Consider the following 17,372-nt stretch of genomic DNA (forward strand, 5'->3'; position numbering starts at 1 on the left):
TTTACCCAATCACACACTTTCTCTAAACTAAGTGCTTCCTAACTACATTCATACACATTCACACTCTTGACATGCAGATTGGAGGAGCCAGGAATCGAACCACTAACCTTCCGATCAGTAGGTGACCTGCTCTACCGCCGGAGCTACAGCCTCCCACTGGCAAAGACGAGTAAACCCTCACCAGGTTTTGGATAAAGTGTACACACACAAACCTGGCAAACCTGCACAGTATTGCAACACAACATTTGGGTCTTCTAATTAAAATAGGAAAATAGGAACATAAAGAGTGCCATCATTGCCAAACCTGGCCCACATCTGGTTGACATACACTGTACCATGACACCAGTCAGTCTGAATTGCCAGCTTGACGCCGGATCTGGGCCAGACCTTTTTTCTATGCCTGGGCCACATAAACCAAACCACAATCGGGCCAGTTGTGGCATGCCATCACATAAACGGTGCCATCTATGCCAGGCCTGGCCTATATCTGGATGACATACCACTTACCATGCCAGAAGTCAGCCAGGAGTGCTGGCTTGACACCAGATCCGGGCCAGACTTGTCTGTTATGTGGGTATCTGTTGCTAGAACAATAGCTTTTGGGGAACTGGTTACTCAAAGATGATGTAAGTATAACACATTCCAAAGTATTACTATAACTGTAACAACTGTTGAGGATTTCTAATAAAGGCACTACTTTTATTGTATGAATGGACAAGAGAACGATAGTGGTGTTCAAACATCGTCTAGGAAAGAAACATCTGCACTGCTAACAAAACACTGACTCATGCTAACACAAAGCTAGCAAAGAACCTAGAGCAGGGGTGTCAAACTCAAATACACAGTGGGCCAAATTTCAAAACTGGAACAAAGTCGTGGGCTAACATTAATATTTATTGAAAAAAAAATCTTCCTCCAGATATAAGAATGAATCTTTTCTAATGGACTCAAACACGTTTTGCTGAAAAACTGAATATGGAACAAGCAAAGCTTAATACTAAACAATATACTGTATATATTAGCTGTATAATACCAGTAGGCTAGCTCTAATAGTAATTTGGTATGGCTTCGCGGGCCAAATGTAATTAGGCTGCGGGCCAAATTTGGCCCGCGGGCCAGAGTTTGACACCTATGACCTAGAGTGAGCATATCCCAACCTAAACCCAAAAGCCAAAGTCGAATCTTCAACAGGTAACAAAGGCAATGATGAACAGTAATGTTCATAGCATTGTAGCCTCCATTTGTACATACACATATTTCTACACTAGAATTTAAATCACTTTGAAGTATCTTCAGGCTGGTTTTAAGCTTTACTTTGTGTTGTCAGCTTTGTGTTCAAATTTAAACATGTGTGCCATTAGTACAGGAATTTGATCCTAATGTTTATATTATTAACTTGTAATCATGTGCATTTCAGGTCGTGTTACAATGTAATGCAAAACCAATGAGTAGTGTAACAAATTACTATTTTTGGGGACTAATTAAGTACTTTAAAAAAAGTAATGTGGCAAGCTTAAGCATAAGAAGGAGACAGAGATCTCTATTCTGACTTCAGTTCCTGTGTTCCATACACTGTTCGGCTACAGGAATGCAGCTTTATTAGCATAACACTCCAAAATACAAACAGTGGTACAGCAGTCTCATTCGTGGTGACCATTGCTAGCAATACAGAACAAACAGCTACAATTTTCTTATAAATTAACAATAACAAGGAGAAATCAACATGAGATAACTGGAATAGCTGTTATAATACTGTAACTTAACACATGAACTTCAGCACGAACAGTCCCATTATTCTTTCGGCTAGTGGCCCCTCCCCTTGGCCCACTACATAGCACCCACCTGAAGGCGTCGGTCGTCCGCTACAGTAATGAGTAATGCGTAATTCATATTGTTTTGAGTAACGACCCCAATAATGCATGGAGGTGTTATCACCCCCCACCCATCCTACCCCCCAGAAATAAACTACTTCATGTTTTACAAAGACAAAAGTTCTCAAAAGAAAACAGACAAAAATAAAAAACATGCACATTTGTGTAAATTGCGTGGTGTTACTTACATGCAACTCAATAAACCTGGGTGGCCTGGGATAGCCCTGTATTTATAGAGTGTGATAATTGCTATAGATTCAAATCCAATTAAATTCAATTCTGTTTTATTAGATAGCGCCAAATCACAACAACACTTTCTTCAAGTTGCTTTATGTTGAATGGTAAAGACCCTACAAAAATGAGTCTGCGCGCTTCAAACATTCAGTGTTTTTCCTGTCATAAAATGTTCTGAGCTTACAATGATTGATGCATGGCACTAAAGCTATAAATACTATATGCACAGTATTAGTAGGAAATAAGAAGCAGACATGTAACATCCCCAGCTTCCATTACATGTTGTACTGGAAATGTTCAGCATGGATATTTTCCTATTTTTTTCATGTTCAAAAACACTACTTCATCAGCAGTTTGCCATGAACCACACTTTTTCAATCATCCGCATACGACTTTTATTTTCACCTGATAATCTGTTAAGCACCGTTTGCAAATGTTGAATGGTCACCTGATACTGTGAAACTCTGTGAAAAAATCAAGCTTGAACAGCTGTCTGATGAAAAGCAGATGTACTGAAACAAAACAAAAAAGTGTGCTGTGAAGATGATGTACTATGTGGCAAAAACCCTTGCGGTCACATGACCCCATCTGACTGACATACAGTTATCTTCTGAGCCAGATAACGGAGAAGCTCTGTGGATATGTGAGGCCTGAAACCTGTGTAAGAGTGCTTTAGTCAAACAGGGCTGCATGTGCAAGTGATAAGTGTAAAACCGTCTAAACAAAAAGAATATGAGACATATCTATCTGTGGGCACCTCGACATTCTAACAGTAATGATGAGCACTGGTTCCTTGTGTGACTAAAAAGTTGGGATCAGTCGTAGTACATAAGCCTAGGAACTCATAGAAGAATACACAGGCAGTCTGACATAACAATTAAGGATGATCTAAAAGAGATGTAAAGATACAGCACTATTTTCAGTATAACGAAGTTTAATTTTAGAGTATATAACAACACTGGTGGTATACTGTATGCTCGGCTAGGAAATTAATAACGCTTGTGCTGAAAGCAATGCTGATCCATGCATTCCACAGCAGAAAGCGATTGAGAGCTGCTGCAAATGGTGTGTAGCCACAGCCCACAAGCAATCATGGAGATCTAAGTCAAATACCCCTATTCCCTATCATGGCACAACAAAGGTTTTCCCAGCAGCCACTTGGTATTCCGTGCGGAGGACTTGTGTAAAGATGCCTCGACCCACAGTGGGGGAGAAGCCTCCCCTCTTTTATGTCAGGCATTGTTTTACATATGTCTGTTTTTTGTTTTGAAGTCCAGAGATTAAGGCTCGCTGTGAACAAGGCAGGTAATCCTCAAAGCAATACAGGCAATTAAGGTGATTAAATGATAAGATCAATTTATGAAATATGGTTGTTTAATGCCAGTTATCACGAGGGATATAACTGGCGACTCTGGAGACATGCAGGTAATTAACGGGGCATGAAGGGTGTAAACACCAAGTGGTCACGCGGGAGGCCTGCTCAGATGGAGCTGTGCTTTGTTCATTTACTCACACAAGCTCAAATCGCAGTGTTTTGATATCGTGCAGACCTCAGACATGGAGTAGGTTGCTTATTTGCTTTAAGCAGACGTTGTACAAACATTCACATTTGGTGATGCTCAAGTGCCAGGAAAGTCTGCTTTTGCAGAAGCCTGTCTTCAGTTTACTGTGCAATGAAGCAGTGGCAACTTACAGTGCATAACAGTAGTTAGATTCTTTGCTGGTGCAGCCCACCATACAGATGAAAGGTAAAAACCTTGGGATAATGTCCATTTTTGGACATCTATGGTTTATAATGTACGCTAGGGCAGTATTCATTTGCACCCTGTGCAAGAAACAGTGTGTATACATGCTTGAATAAGTATGAAGTATACAAAAAAAAAAAGTCTCGTCCCCCGTGGAGCAAGAAATTAATAATAATTAATGATTAATTTTAAAGTTGTGTACTAGAGTGAAAACGGGTGAGTGAATGAGTGAGTGGCGTTGTGCGCAAGAGTTAATTGTGTATCTCGTGAGGCACAAAAACCCACACTGAATCAGTGATGATGCCTAGCATGTTTGAATTGTTTTGACTGTCTTACACTGGTAAGTTGAGCAATGTGAGCACAGAGCATCCTGCCAGCCACTGAGTTTTCTTCTATGGCTTGGCTGTGTACAACTGTAGACATGGCTAAGGTAATAGGGAATGATGTCGCCACTACAGGTAGCTGGAATTGTGAAAGGTGGTAACACAAGACCAGCCAGTAACACACACGCAGCTTTGTTTGTCTAGATTCTACCTGCCTGCGAATTACATCATGCAAGAAAGCAGCGAGACAAAAGCCCTGTGCTTCTTTTTGTAGTCCACTTACCATTTGAGTAGTGTTCACAATTTCTGTCTGAGCAGCCTTTGGGTATCAAGAGCAAAAGAAGAACACATTGGCAAAATTTGATACTGAAATCATCAGCCTCATGACACTGTAAAAAACTGCATGCCGCAGCCTAAGCTGCATTTATTAAGCCATTTTCTACCTTCTTTTCACTGCGTTTGTCACTTTGTCACCATTAAAGATATGTTGGAGGATGCAGGTACTCAAAAACCTGCATCACTGAACATATTTGTGTTGTTTTTGCAGGTTGGGGCATGTGGATTGGTTTTCATCCCCGTGAGTTCTATTATTTAATAATGTTAAATTGGATAAATTAGCTCAAATTAACTCACAACAGATGGACATTTGTACACCTGCAAAGACCACCCACCTCAGATTATAGCAAAATTATCTATGATCAGAGAGTACAAAACTTACAATATTTTTAGAATAAGAATCCATCCAGATCATTAGGAATGTGCTCCAGTGGAGGTAATTGAACTTTGCATGCCAAGCATCATAAATATAGTAGCGTGAGTTGGATTTAGTCTTGAGTTGTTTTGCTTTCAGAGCACGCCTGACTGATAAGATTGTTGGAGAGATGGCGGTTGTGATAGCTAAAACCCTGTACTCCCAGTTTGGAGTTTTGCAACTTCACCTGAGTCATAGAGACTCATCTCGGCAAACTAGGAGCATTTACTCACTTTTCAGTCAGTTCTGTTCCGGGAATAACCTTCACACACTTGTGAGCAAACTCAGACACCTTATTTTCTGTTTGCTCTGGGAATGTCATTACTTTATCTGTGATTGAAATATGCATTATTTAGCACAGCACCATATATGTAATTCTTTGGTAAATATCTCTGAGGTTGCATAGGAGACATGGAGATTTTTTAATTTGAAGAGTATGGTGAATCATTTTATTTCCACAGAGAGAGTGAAAAGGTCTTTGTGTACATGTGTGTTTTCTCTGTTTGTGCATTTGTGTGAGTGGGTGAGAATGCATTAGCCAGACCCAGACCCATGGGTCTGACAAGTCTTTAGAAGGAACAGGAACCAAGGCCTGTCGTCACGGCACATTCAGCTGCCACCAGCTTACACTAAAATCAGCTCTGCTCTGCTCTACATCTACTGAGTTTAACTCTACAGGCTGCAGCCAAAGGTCAGTGTCTAAAAAGGCAGATATCCGCTGCACTGTAATATGATGAACTAAAAAAAAAAAAGTGGTCACCTTTTCTGTCAACATTAAACACCGAGACCTGCTTTGGCTCTTCTTTCTTTCCAGTCACACAGTGTGGAATTCACGCTCGCACCCTGATGAAAGGACGTGGAGGCTAACTCATCTAAATGCTAGGTCAGGCCTTCACTGTCAAGGCTGTTTTTCTGCTCGTTCCCTCATTGTGACCTGGCACCTTTCTCAAAGTTCACTTCTTTAAAAATCCCCCATTAAGCCCCTGCTGGCGTAGAATAGTTGGACCTCTACTCCAAATCACCCAGCGATGCCTATCCTCCACCTTTTATTTCATTCGTGAGTGACTCTGAATGCAAAGTATCTATTTATAGATTTGTCATTCATCCCTTTTCCTTAATCAAGCCGTGCTGTTTCGCCAACAGTTATGCTTCCCTACATCTGTTTCTAATTCCTTGGGGGGAAAGCGGGATAATAAATCCACCTCTATCAGTAAAGATTTAGAGAGAAGGGTTAATTGAGATATGTGGATATGGGCATCAGATTACTTCGCTAAAAGCCTTTATTTCAAGAAAGAATAATGGTTCACTTCAAGTACTTTAGTTCTAATTTTGATCTATGTATGGTGTTTAAATTATGTTGTTTGGATTTTAGCCTTGCTGGAACTGCTGTTCCCCAAAATTCCTATGCTTTTCTTTGCATTACAATATGCTGAGCACTCACAAACAAATATGGTTTTATCGATCAGATACAGAAGCTGATTTTTTCAATTAAAGTTCAGTTCAATACAGTGTGAGCTCCACTGTATAGTGTGAGTCAAGATATTGAGCATGTTAATAAAATTGTCCAGTATTCAGTCAACAACAACTCAAACTGTTTGATCCATAGGTACGTGGGCATAAAAGACTCAATTAATGAAAATCAAGCAACATACCTGATTTCAGTTTGGCTGTCCACCCCTTCAAGGTCATCCTCTTGTGCACCTCTGCACTGCTGCTATTTTCAGATTGCTCTGTAAAATCCTGCTCTGACTCCTTTTACTTGTGCACCTTTGATCAAGGTTATTATAATTAACTAAAACTAACAAAAAAAAAAAAAAATCAAAACTTTCCGTAACAGGCTTTGATAGATTTATAGAGATTTCGGATATCTACGACAGCGGTCCCCAACCCCCGGGCCGGTCCGTTAGTAATTTGGTACCAGGCCGCAAAAGTTGAGGCTCGGGTGTGAAATTCATGGTTTTCAGGGTTTTTGTCATTTTTAGCATCATTTTTTTAGCGTTTTTATCGCTAACTTGGTTTCCCTGGGTCCTTTCCCGTGTGTTATGAATGATTTTTTTTTGGGGGGGGACTTGGTTTTATTTTGTTGTATTAATCCGCGACACCTTAAAGGCGGATCCGTGAAAATATTGTCGGACAGAAACCGGTCAGTGGCTCAAAAAAGGTTGGAGACCGCTGATCAACGAGAGTGTGAGTCAAGTGCTTTCGAAAAGTTTGTGTTTTTATTGTAAAACTGATTTTCCTAAATCTTGACTCTGGCATATGCCCTACATCCAATAATAACTAAACTAAAATTAAGAGTAAAACTAATAAAAACTAAATTGAAACAAGCAAACTCACTCTGGAAACTTATTGAAATGAAAACGAATTAAAAGCAAATAATCAAAATGAACTAAAAATAAAAACTAATTACAGTTTATAAAACTTTAATAACTCTATCTGTGACCTCAAACTTTTGATTCAAACTGACCCTCCTTACTGTCACTGCCACTGCTTTTATAAATAAGATGTAAATCTTAAAAATGCAAAATTAAATTATCTTTAGAAAGCTGCAAACACAACTCAAACAGGACAAAGCGAGGCATTTGTTAGGGGATATTTATAGTACTGTTCCTTCAACAGGAACATTTTATGTGTGACTTAAGCAAAATAAACTGTTTCATCCCTCATTGTGATGAAGGAACACAGACTTCACTGTGTGTCATCCAAAGCACTGGGGAAATGTTGTCACAAGCTAAAAACAAGACACCTCCCTTTACCTGTTTCAAATTCTCTTGAGTCAACTGACCTTTAAGTTGACAGGAACCATGGCCTTATTCCTTCTTATTTATTTATTTAGTCAGAGGTCATAGCGATATTGTCCACTGGTGAATTATAAACCGAGATCCTATCAACCCAGCCACACTGGTCCCTCTCCTATCCCATTATGTCATATCTCTTCAACACACTATAACTCGCTTTACACTTTGCCTAGTAGTTTTTGTTGACCTGCACATCTGTATTTGATGATGTTTTCAAGCTGAGTTCAAAGTAAGGTCACTACAAATTACAAGGAAGGTCACCACAATGCTTTTCTGAAGAATGACACCTGGCATTTAAGCTGAAGAGTTACAACAACAAAGAAAAGCGGTTTTCTTTCAGGAAGATACCATCTTTGATAGGCTAATAGTCCACATTATTTCAGTGCATGGGACGCATTGCTGAAAAATGCTTACAGCTGTCACCACAGTATCCTGCGCATCTAACTTTGTGGAACAAGTGTGGATTTTAATTGCATCCAGGAATGGGGGGGGGGGGGGGGGGGGGATAAATGATGTCAATACAGTAGCATTAGTTCGTACAGTCTCCATAACAAGTAATTTTAGATGACATCAGCTTGCTCCTTTGAATAAATTATTTTATAATCCTTTCTCCTTTGGACAAGGCTCACACTAAGCCTGGTGATAATAGGCTGCCATAAGTGAAAGTAGACAAGGACTGAGCTTGTGCAGATAAACAACCAGCTGAGGAAGACGGGAAAGTGAAGAAGGAAAAAGCTCTGACCAAATTCAGCACATTCAGCAATCTGCCTTTTGAGTTTCTTCATGTCTAAACAAGATCATTTTTCATATATACTCATGTTTATGCAGATAATAAATATAAGATAAATACATGCTTTTTTGGTACTTTAAGACAAGGATGGTCTCTCTACTAACATTATGGCCAGAAAAAGCAAATTGAAACGGCACGACCTGGATGAGAAACAATAGATTGCTCTTCACTGGTTTATTCTGTAGCTGGATGTACTATGGTTTCTATTTAATTGACATGTTGGATGCGTTAAAGTTAATGCTTTCACTTCAAAAATCACCACGGGCCAAAAATATGCTTTGAGAGTCTGAAATACAGAGAAAAGACACAGAAGCTCTATATTTATTGACATAACACTCAAACAAACCCCAGGCTGAAATGTTTCATTTCACTATATTGTTATAATGAAGACCAAAGCAAATCATCAGTAGGACTAAAGAACATGCGCATGAAGAAAGTTGTAACATAACAATAACACAAACAACACAATGGTTGTAATTTAAATCAACATCCTTGCTTTAGGACAGTGTTCATCCACACCCGTGTATTGATGTAGCTAGCTACACTAGGAATTTGTTCTCTCCAGATGATATTGTAACAGCTGTACTCATCTCCAGAGTAAATGTGTGAGAGATGCTGTCTTTTGAAGTATGAAGGATAGAGCCAGGCAGTCTTTGCAGGTCAGAGTAATTACAGAGCAACCTGAAGAGAAAGGCCAGAGAGGTCAGAAAGAGGTATCTGGTCTGGCCTCAGATTACCTGCTATGACCCACCACCCCTCAAATCTTATTGTTAACACCACAGATTTTATATTGAGAAATATATTTATAACACACTATAGCTTGAAAATCATGAAAAAGGCTTTTGTAAAAAGGGGAAGACTGTCTTAAGAAATTCCAGGGTTACCTTTTTTTTTTTTATAACATAGTAACCTTAATACAGGACTCTGTGTGTGAGCTGTGTGTTTTTTAGACTACCCACCTTTCTTTGTGTTGGTGATCAAAATCACACTTGCTGTCCACCAGAACAATCTTTTCCAGACAGCATTTCAAGAATTGTCTTTTATTAAATTCATCCCTGTATTTAATGGTTCTTTCCACTGATTTACATATCATAAAACATTCCTCTCAGCCCTGCTAGCTGCTTTAAAGGGCAACACAGAACGTTAAATTTACAATATCACATTTAAAGACATTTCAAAAAGCATACTTTTCTTAATTTAAGGAGATTCATAAAAACAAATACTGATATTACAACCCCAGCTGTCTTAGGGCAAGAGGCATGAGACACTCTGGACAGGTCATCAGTCTAACACATAGACACAGACAACTATTCACATTCACACCTATGGGTAATTTAGAGCTTCCAATTAACCTATCCCCACTAACTGGACATCTTTGGGAGGAAGCCGAGGTACCCACGCAAACACGAGGAGAACATCCGAACTCCACACAGAAAGACCCCGGCCTGATGGTGGATTTGAACTCAGGCCTTTCTTGCTGTGAAGGGACAGTGCTAACCTCCGTGGCACCGTGCTGTCCGACTAGTACAAATGTCCATACATTATTTTCCTAAATAAAAAAATGTAACTGTGTGGGTCTCTTTGTCACTCCTCCATGCTCTTGTCTTGCTGTATGTCATAATGGAGCTGCTGCTGTCTTCACAAACACATTGTAGACAAAAACACTGTAGCATGTAACATGTGAGCCAGCAACGAGGTCAGTGTGTGGGAAAACATGTCTATCTGTGAGTGAATGTGTGCAGAGGCAATGACCCTGACAAGCAGCATTTTAGCACATCCATAAATCAGTTACATCAATGTTTTCTTACGTGTGTGTAGAGTTGATCTCTTCCAACCAAAAACACACCATGCATATCTCTGTTTCAGCAAAAATGACATACATGCATAAATGTCTGGCTTTTATATGTTGACGGGGAGAAAGCCGTTGGTCGCCAAGATGACATCTGCCACCGGTGTCGCTGAGATATGAGTGACTCTCTGTCTCCCTTTTTCTGCAACTCTCTCTGTGTGAGACTGAGACCCAATGACGCCAAGATAAAAGGGGATGTCACTCAGCATCTGCAGCAAGGCTACCCACCTGCTCCAAATACCACACAACTCAACAGCTAATGAGATACCTGTCTGTATTAGCAGAGATGCTGGAATACAGTATTTCATTAAGGGTCACTGCCGGTTGGCTGATTCCAGCCCAGCTCTGGCATTGAGTGGTGGCAAGACATGGTTGCAGGACAATGAGGTGATTATCTGTCATTTGATAATGCTGCCAAATACCAGCAGTACCATGTTGATTGAGCTGCTATCAAATGCCAAGATCTGCGGCTCTGGGGAACAGGTGGTAAATAGTTATCGGAGCCTCATGAGACCTCCTCCACCTATAAACCCAATCTTCAGTTGCACATTAACCTTGCTATAAGCTAGAAATGTCATGGTCTTTTTTTTCATCTTTATTTTTTTATATATAAGCCTTCTTTTATACATATATTCTCCAAGTGTCTTCCTTATCCTTCCTGCGACTCATGTATTTCCCTTTTCTGCATCCCACTGTTGGCTCCGCAACATTTTTCTTGGTTCCTGTTTCAATTTCATCTGTTTCAGCTTTATTTTTTCATGGTTAGTCTGGTATTGTGCGTTCTTTACTGACGCTCTAGTTACTGAAGCTCTAGATGCTTCGAGTTTACCCGAGCTTTATTTTCCCTTTGCTCGACGTTTATATTTAGTCTGTGTGTTCTCCCTCAGTTTTTGTCAAGTTGTCATCTGGTCTGCTTTTTGTTACCGTTATCTTTTGAGCTTTACCAGCATGCCAAGAATGGTCTTCTCTGTTTTCAGATAATTCATGTCAAAGATATTCCTCTAAATCTCGAAATTTCCACCAAGTGTTTTTGTGGTCATCGAATACAAATTCGTGTCCATGCTGTGTCTTCAGCTCGACTGAAACCACATCGCTTTGTGCAAAAAAAAAATCCTATTTCCGAGACATCACCCTTTATGCCATTTATGCAAGTAGCAGCTTCCAAAATGTGACGGAGTGGAAGCTGGTTTTGCACTGTTTGAAGCACTAGCCGAGCAAACTGGCTAAACATGCTCAGACATGATATGGATTACGTATTGTGACTAACCAAAGAAATACTTTTGTAGTTATCAGCAACTTACTGCTTCAATAGATTTAAATGAATCCGAATGCCAGTGTCATCTGGGTGAAAGAAAAATGTTTCAGCACTGAGAAAACGAAAAGGTGACAACACACTGTTGACACAGCAATGGCCTAAGTTCAGAACAGATGAACAACTAAGCCTGCAGACAAGAACAGGTGGCCCAACATTCATGCAGCTCAGTCATGGACATGATCCTTTAACCCTCAGACCCTTGAGGAGACATAAGTAACCTACAGTTTGTTTCACATGTTAAGGAACAGTTGTCCTCTGTCAGCGTTCTTAGAAATAAACAGTTAACTATTAGATTGAAACATTAACTAAGAATAACCAAATCCCCTATGTTACTCTGTGTTTTATTGTATGCATTATACTATGTGAGTCTTACCTGAACCCCTTTTAAGCTAAACAAAACTAATCAGTGAATACATCCATAAATGAATTTTCTATTCTAGCAAAAATAGAAAGGCACTGAACTGGTTCAATTGGAGGTGTCATAAGGTCTCCAAACACAACAGAAAATCAAGATTACATACAAACAAGATGTTATTTGTTTGTATGTGTTGATATAGTGCAACAAATTAAGCATTTCATATTTATTAATGGACGGAGGTCTGCACAGATGCATACTATGTTGTAAAGCACTTTGGGTTTGCATATAAAATATATGATTTTTAAACAGTGTATCACTGTATAACAGCACCGTATCAAAAGGTTTCTCTTGATCTTAGTGATAAATATGCACATTAGAGCACGAGCATGCTCTTGGACGTGTCTGCTCACGGTCAGGTCGAATATTTGGCAGGTTGCTGAGGTGACAGCGTGGTGAATAATAGCTGTTTATGAGAGAGACACATCAGCTCTAAAAGTCACAAGCTGTAAATTATTATTGTTATTAGGAGGGCTATAAAGTCTTCATGTGAGTACAGGCCCTGTGAATTTGAAGCATTAGAACCACAAACTGTCTTTAGTTAAAGCATGGGATCCTGAGTGTGTGATTTACAGAACAGGTCATTTGGTGTGTATCACATCAGGACATTTATAAACACCCATAAACCCTCTCTCCTGGCTTTACATGTCTACAGAGAAGTTATTTATGGGAGCAGTTCCTTCGTACTGGTTAAAGTCTGATTTCTCTTTTAAAGGTGGACCTTTTTCTGTCTTCACTGGCTTATCCCATTTACTTTGTCATTAACAGTTCACATTTAATTCAATGATGTGGTGTAGTTTGGCAAAATGGATGTGTTCTTTAAAAAAAAATCACTCATTGCAGTTTATCACTATTTGTAAAAAGCAAAACAAAAAAACAGTTTAAATATTCATTATCTTTTTTGTTTTGCACATTTATTTATTTATTTTTAAATTTCCCTCTGAAAAATCACCATAAAGGACGAAAGATTTTATTTCATACCATTTATAATCTCTCTGGTTTATTGGCCTGCTGGTTTTGGCAACACTCTCTGGCATAGGCAATCACCAGTTGCTATGGACGCTTCACAATTAAAAGCGAGCGTGAGCTGAGTGCTGCTAATACTGCTCAGAGTAGCATTAGCATGGCTCTGATCTAGGACATGAAAGTGAAACGCGCCAGACTTGCTTCACCCAACTGGGCACATTTACACAGTCTGCACACAATGCTAGCAGAGAATCCCTCCCTTTAAATATGGGGCGGTTGCCATGGATACCACAGACTCAACACCAATTTCAATTACTCTCCATGTGGCACTGTGTGAAGGCCACACTACCTCAGAAATCCGACTCAAAGCAGCAGAAATGAACGCTTTGACCAAACTGACTGTTATTAACTTCATCTTGTCATTCATGAGCTGCATGCATATGGTGAAAAATTAAAGGCATTCCTGAGCTATGAAGGTTTTGGGATTTGTCTTAATCAGGCACATTGGTAACTCCAGTATCAGCCCATGAGTTACCACAAACCCTCATACACATTTATTCATGAGAGCTTTGTGCATAAATACAGTGTTAGGCACACACTACAACCTCAGAATGTTTCAATAATTCAAAACCAAAAGTTTCTCTGCCTGTGTCTCTTCTCTGTTTTTATCACATATTCCTTTTGCTTGGTTGCTCTCCTGGGAGCAACATGGCAAGGCTGGAGATTTTCAGTCTGGTTTATTCATTTTCCTCCCTTCCCACCTCGGATCAAACAGTGACACCTCATCGGTTCTAAATCACCCTACCTGCCATAACCAAAGACTTGGCTTGGGTGCTTTTGAAAGAATCGGACATATTTATTTTTCCGACCCTATCTTTGTCATTGATTAGAGGCCAATAAAACTACCACACTGGGTTGTCAGCATACAGTAAACATAATAATTTGACCCACATGTACAGACCTTGTGGTGATCCAAAAATGGAAACAAAAACATCTAGAATGGATTTGTGCCAGGCAATCAAGTAGATCTTGTGATATTTGACTGGATAAGGGAAAAACCTGGATGTGCTGCTATGACTGACCAGTGAAGTGATTCATGTTATTCTCTGAGGCGACTCAAACTAAACACTACCATGTCATGTATTGGTTGTCCAGGTAAAAGCTCGCAATAGGTGTTAAGGTCACCCAACTCTTTGATCTCTCAAATGTTACTCATGCAGCAGCAGGAGGGTAGTTACCAGCATGTGCACAGGTAAAAGACAAAAAAAATCCCTCCTGCCTCAGTCAGTATTAACTGTTCTCTGTGTGTTGCTGTAAATAAGACTATTTCCTGGTGACAGGCACATTTCCCTGACAACAGACCACCACTGTCCTTCAGCTTGTAATGTAAATACCCACTGTGGAAAACCCCCTCAGGGTGGGGTATAAGTATGAAAGTGTGTGTTTTTATTTGTGTGTGCAAATGTGAGGTGGTCTAGGATGTGGTTGTGTTTGCACTATTGTGCATAACAAAGAGAGTAGAAGAAAGAAAGTGAGCCTTCTGGTTGGGTCAAAGTTCACTGCACAGCTTGCTCATTACAACCTTCAAGGATGGTTCAAGCTGTTTGCTTGCTCAGGATGAAAGATTTATGGAAACCTTTTGAAATTCTACCTTCGGTGACTGACAGAGGTTATTTAACATGTATCAGATCTATAAATGATCATTCAACTCATAATGTTCATATCTGAAAATATTATGTTTGTAGATATAACTTGCTGACAAGCAAGACGCTTCTCTAGTTCAAAAATACCTGTTTTAATAGTTTTACATTTTCATAATTGATTGATCCAGTCCTCAGTGAGATTTATGTAAACTGTCATGTAGTTGTAAAAAACATTACTAGCTGATTCAGCTGTTTCTTTTTATTAATGACAAGCAAATATTAGCATGCTAACTTGCAAAACTAAAGATGGTCAATATGGAAAACATCAACTTGTTGGCGTTGTCTTTTTAAGCATGCTAACATTAGCGTTTCCAAGCCTTGTTCCATACTAGTATAAGCCATATAAGGATTACATGTTGTGTTTTTTAAACTGCATCCATCTCTTCCACCTCTTTTGTCATGACATATTAGGTTTATTCTCCTCTTTGCTTATCTCTCTTCTCTTATCACTCAGCTGTGTGACACTATCCAGACCTCCATCAGAGAGCTGCTTGCTAATACTTGAGTGTACTGTTGGGCTGCCTGCTGGGATAGGGGGATAATCTGATCACCTGTTCCACGCTGCATTCCCTCACTCGCTATCTGGGAGAGCTGCAGGTTTTAGTTGCAGGTGGTGTTTTCTTCTACAGCCCCCCTCTGTTATATTTTTTCTCTCATTAGCTTTTCTCATTGAAAAGGTAATGAGGGTTGCTACTGACACCGTAAATGTCCATGAATCACCCCAGGTATTTCTCACAAGAAAACTTCTGATGTAATACCAAAGTTTCCCTGAGGCCAAGAACCATTACCACAGAGCTCAACAAATGACTGTTTTATCCTTTCCTGTTTAAGAAGAAAATAGTCTGCATGCCATAGAGATATTTACTATTATGCTCTGGTGGTGGGTGATTGTAGTATTTCCAGTATTTCGAGTAAAGATAAGTTAATGCTACATTTCAGCCAAATGGCAAACCCTTAGCTGGAACCATAACAGTTTGCTTTATTTCTATGTCACATATCTCAAAGTGATATTGCTGTCCAAGCTGGGACTGATCTCTCAAAGTCACACCCCGAGACATGCAAACTGTGATCGCCCGCCTTCAATGAGAATCAGACCAGCATGCTTACCTACTGGCCCGAGTCTGGGCCGTTGTGAGTTGGTCATTCATCACATAATAACTTAAAATCTGAGATCAGGACATTCTCTCTATACAGTGGTTTTATTTTATCCCTTTTCTTTTACATTTCATAAAGCGTTTATGAAGCAAGCTTATCCTGTCATCAATATTGCCTAGAGAGTACTAGCAACAACAAATCCACCCTTGGAAATATGTCGTGTTTTTAAAACTGATTTTAATGACCTGGCACCGGCACGACTGGGTGACATGCATATATTGTCCTCAGACTCCCTTCACACTCTATAACGTAATTAGATAGAAACTCCTGAGGCAGTCTCACAAATATGTTTCTCTCTTTATGCAAACCAAAGAAGCTGCTTTGAAGTAAGTTAGTATTTTTAAACTGCGGGTAAAAGAGCGCTTTCTGTTTCAAGTGTGAGTCATACTAACGTGACAAAAGTAAATTTTGTGCATGAGACTAATGTTGATGCCAGGGAGCAAGATTTGTCCTGGAAAATCCTTTAGAGGTGACAGCGCCAATAGGTCGTATTAGGAGAGCACAAAGGGTTTTCAGGGAAGGACAGAAATCCAGCCAGGCCTAGAAACCAAAACAGTTTGCGGTTCAAAAGGTTCATGCGGAGTACTGTTTGATGAAGTCTCCTGCTCTTGTTTGAAAGGAATGAAAGTCAGTATAATTTCCAGCAGTGTGTTACTGACAGGATTGCTGCGCTGATACTAAACTCGAAGCCATTAAAGACCTTGACAGATGGTGTCTAGTATACACAGGCCTTCACATACGGCAACCTGCTCACATATCATCTAGGTAGAGAGCTATTAATTACTGCCAGTAATTAGAAGTGCATAAAACTCTGTGACTTTATCACCCTTTAGAGCCCATCTGTAAGATATGAACATTTGGATGACATCTGATCATGATGTCTGTTGCAGCTGGGTCTCCCACGCACACCTGAGCAAAATTTCAGTGGCTCTGATAGTGCTGCAGATGGAAAATAATCATTCCTGACAGGAAAAGTCTGGCTGCACTTGATTTCTTCACTCAGGGTTTATAAAATAAACAGCAGCATGCCTTTAAAGTGCCCTTTAAACCTACACACTTCTAAGTTATTAGGAAGAACTTTCACTCAGTAATCAATCATATCCTGGTCCTTGAGTTTTAAGGTGTTCCTCTTTGTTCTGTTTTAAGTGGAAGAGCTGTTTATTTACTGCCTGAAGAATTGTGTAGTTGTAAGCTACAACATGACAAAGTTGTACCGCACAGCTGCATTGTCACTGACAGGAGAATGAAATCATTCTGGAAGTGACCTCTGTGCATCTTCAAGGCAGTCTGGTTGCACTGCTTGCATTTTTTATTTATTTAGAGCTTTTTAATCATACATCCCTGAGTCCTCCACGGCACTGCGAACTATACATTTGTAGAAAAACACAAATGTTGCTACAGACATCTAGGGGCACACAATGTTCAACCCAGCAGCCACTCCCATGACATCATGCAAT

The sequence above is a fragment of the Rhamphochromis longiceps genome, linkage group LG5 (assembly GCF_057381845.1).
Source record: "Rhamphochromis longiceps isolate RC_006_pf linkage group LG5, R_longiceps_female_GT1.1, whole genome shotgun sequence".
In the NCBI taxonomy this organism is placed as follows: domain Eukaryota; kingdom Metazoa; phylum Chordata; class Actinopteri; order Cichliformes; family Cichlidae; genus Rhamphochromis; species Rhamphochromis longiceps.